Here is a 3564-nt window from a genome sequence, read left to right as displayed (position 1 = left end):
GGGTGGTGTGCCTTGCCGGCATTCCTCTCTGACAACATCTACCAATGTCTCCAGCACATGACCCAGCAGTGCTGCGTCTCAGACTCATCCTACAGAGAGATGGTGCCACGTGGGGAAAGTGGGTGAAGGAATTCACGCGGTAACGAGCCTGGGGGTGGCCTAAGCCTGCAGCCCCGGAGGACTGTTGGTGAGGAAATTAGAGACATCCACCTGGTGGAATACAGGGTCACCGTGATAAAAAGGAAGGGACAGCTCTCCGTTCCTGACGTGGAACGATCCCCAGGATGTGCAGCCGGGTGAGAAAAAGCCAAGTTCAGTTCAAAGTGTGTAGGGGGCCAGCACTCGTGTAGAAGGACAGGGGTAACCGTGAGTGAGTGTGTGAATGTGAGAGGGCGCGTGCCAGGGTGTGGGTGCATGTTTGTGAGGGAAGCCTATGGGCGTGTGCATTCGTAAGGGTGCGTGTGAGTGTGTGTGGGGGTGAGTAGGTGTGAGTGCCTGACGGGTGTAAAAGTGAGCCTGTCTGTGTGTGAGAGCGTCTGCGGGTGTGAGGGGCAGTGTGGGTGTTTGCCTATTGTGCGTTTGTGAGAATGTGTGTGCGAGTGAGCGTGTGTTGTGTATGTGAGCGTGTCTGCGACCTGGCATGCACGTGCACCGAGTTGTTCTGGAACGAATTCCTAGGGTCTGGTAGCAGCATTTTCCTTCGGGGAAGGAAGCTGGGAGACCCAGGAAGCAGAGGAGGGGAAGGAAATTTCCTGAATAACTTTCTGTCCCTTTTGAACTTTGTTTCACAGGAACATAATAGCTATTTAAGAAAATAAATAAAATTAGAACCAAAACTAAAATGTAAATGTGTGGGACCCTTGGTGGGCACTGGAGCTCCCCTCAGGGCTCCCCAAACACCAGGCTTCCTACTACCACTGATTATTTCCAACCTCTCCTGAGGAACCTGAAAAGTTCTGGAGTCACCAGGCCCGGGAGCCACGTCCCCGTGCCGTTGGCACCCAGGGAGGGAAGCGTTTTGTCCACAGTCACACTGACTCCTAGCCCCCATCTCCTGACTGCCAGGCCAGAGCCTTGTTATGGGGACAGTCAGGAAAGCTCCGAAGACCCTCTGACAGCACCGCAACGGTTTCCCCCTTTCCCGTGAGAAACAGGTAGAAAAAGATCTTTTCACTTGTTCTTATTCTTAAGTAGGTTTCACCAAGATCTGTGATCTTTCTCAGAAGACAATCTAGGTGTCGCAGCGAGGAGAGAGGACGTGTGATGTTTGCAAAGTGCCTGTGAGAAGTTCCTCTCTATCTAGAGGTTATGCTCGCTTGCTTTTTTTTCTTGAGGTTTTTATTAAGGAATCGGAAAAAATTTAAGTGTCCCGTTACAGAGATTGTGCCTGGCTGTCAGCACTGCCCACAGTGTCTGCTTGGAGGACAGCAGGAAACGGGGTCAGAAATTCACCCCAGCTCTGGAATGATGCCCCCGGCCAAGCCTGGCTCCAGGGCCAGGGACCCTAGACCCCCCAGCCCCTCAGAGAGTGGGGACCCTGAACTCCCCTGAGCAGTGAAGATGCTGCTTCAGGCTGTGGGCAGGTGCAAGGTGGGCTAGATCTGGGTACTGCCTGGCCCAGCACCATAGAGAGAGACTGTGAAATCTTCCCCTGGTCCCTGACTCTTGGCATCCTGGCATGTCGGTCTCATTGCCACCTCAAGAATCTAAATCAGGTGGGGCTGAGAGAAGACAGGCAACTATGTTTTGGCATATCCTGAAACGGCCAACATGAGGATGCAGAAAAGACCACAAGTCTTCAGAACAAAGGGGCCAAACTGAGCCCGAGGAAGGGGAGCTCCAGGCAAGTGCAAAGCCTCGGAAGGTGCTGGGCCAGCAACAAGGATTCGTGGAAGAGGGCCCCTTTGGGTGGCACTTGGGGAAGCATGGTGGTAGGGAGAGGCCCTGTCCTTATTCCCCTGCATCTGCAGCTCGAAGCCTCCCCGGTTGTGTGCTCCCACAGGGGCTCCACCAAGCTTAAAACAGGCTTCCTTTGACATCGTTTCTACTCATCCAGGTTCGCAGGCCCACTCGAGGGCCACCCCTACCGGACTGTATAGACATCAGGGACCAAGTGGAGTTTTTGGAGAATTGGCAATAAAGTAACATACATCTGACTCTCCTGGCCTCCCCACATCAAGGACTTTTGGGTGAGGGAGGCAGTCTCGTCTCTCCCTCACCGCGGGTTTCGGTGGGGGACCGCAACTCAGATGCCATGGGGGCCAGACAGGAACTGAAGCCTGAGGCCGTTAGATAGAGACCATAACAAACTGGGGGCTCCATCTATATGGGAGACGGCAGATGGGAACGTTGGCTCAATACTGCCAGAAAATTCTCAATTTTCAAAAAAAGCAGAAAATTGAGATTTTTTTTAAAAGATATGAAATTCTCTCACTTAAAATAGTGGTCATTTAATTCTAACTTCAACCCACAGCAAAACACCACCATCAGGCCTGCCGCAGAGAACACACTGCTGGCCACGAAATATGAGGAAGGGGACTTCCAGAGGGAGGGCTGAGGCTGAGGGCTCACAAGGACCCTCTGTCGGGGAGGTTTCTTCTCAGGTGCCAGCCGGATATTTATTTTTCATCGTGGTCACGCGGCAGCTTTGCACACCTTTCCCGTATTTGTGGTGTTTACATCTTTAGGAGCCCTGGGTCCCAAGCAACAAGCCCAAGCTTTACTTTCCCAGCCTCCCTTGCAGCGGGGCGGTGAGCACGTCACTGGGCTTGCCCAATCAGGAGTCTCCACTGCAGACCCCGGGATGGGAGCCAGGGATACCTGTGAGGAGGCAGAGAACTCCAGGACGCTGGCGAGGGTGACATCAGAGCATCACATCTCAGATGCTGCACCCCTCCAAGCCTGGTTTGTAGAGATCCCTGAGCTGCAGAAGGTCCTGAATCGAATGCTTTTCTAATGAAAGTGGCCAGCTTGGGCTCTACGGTTTGCGCCTGAGATTGCCAACTGACACAGGTGCTTTAGCCAGGCAGGGAGGAACAGTCACTTAGCAAGCAGATTAAGACTTGACATCGTCTTTAATTACCAGCCCCTGACCCCTCCCCACCTCAGCCTTCAGCTAGGGCTGACCAGCTTGGATGATGGCGAGGTGGGAACAGAGCAAGCAGGTACAAGAGAGTGTGTCTGCCCGGGGTTTTCTCTCTGCTGGGGCCCTTGGAATAGGGTCTTCATTGTAACACAGGCGCGATGGCCAGGCGTGCGCACTGGGTCTCGGGAGCAGCACAGGAGGGTCTAAAACAAAAGCCTGCCTCGTGTTCTCAAGTGGTAGGTGATTCTAAAGAGGCGGTCGCAGTTGGATGTCTTCCTGGCTGGCTCGGTGACTGAACGCCTGACTTCCAAGGCCTGGGAGGCCCATGCACACCCCAGCTGGCTGGCTAACATTGAATCTCTCTCGCTGACTGGTTTCCACCTTGGGTGCTGGTTAATAAAGCGACAGCCTGCCGGAGGTTTCAGAACTAGCAGAGGCCCCTGTGTTTGGTGGGTGTCTGGTTTCACTTTCGGGGTGAG

The sequence above is a fragment of the Lipotes vexillifer genome, unplaced genomic scaffold (assembly GCF_000442215.2).
Source record: "Lipotes vexillifer unplaced genomic scaffold, Lipotes_vexillifer_v1.1 scaffold382, whole genome shotgun sequence".
Classification (NCBI taxonomy): domain Eukaryota; kingdom Metazoa; phylum Chordata; class Mammalia; order Artiodactyla; family Lipotidae; genus Lipotes; species Lipotes vexillifer.
Note: the sequence above shows the minus strand (reverse complement) of the source record.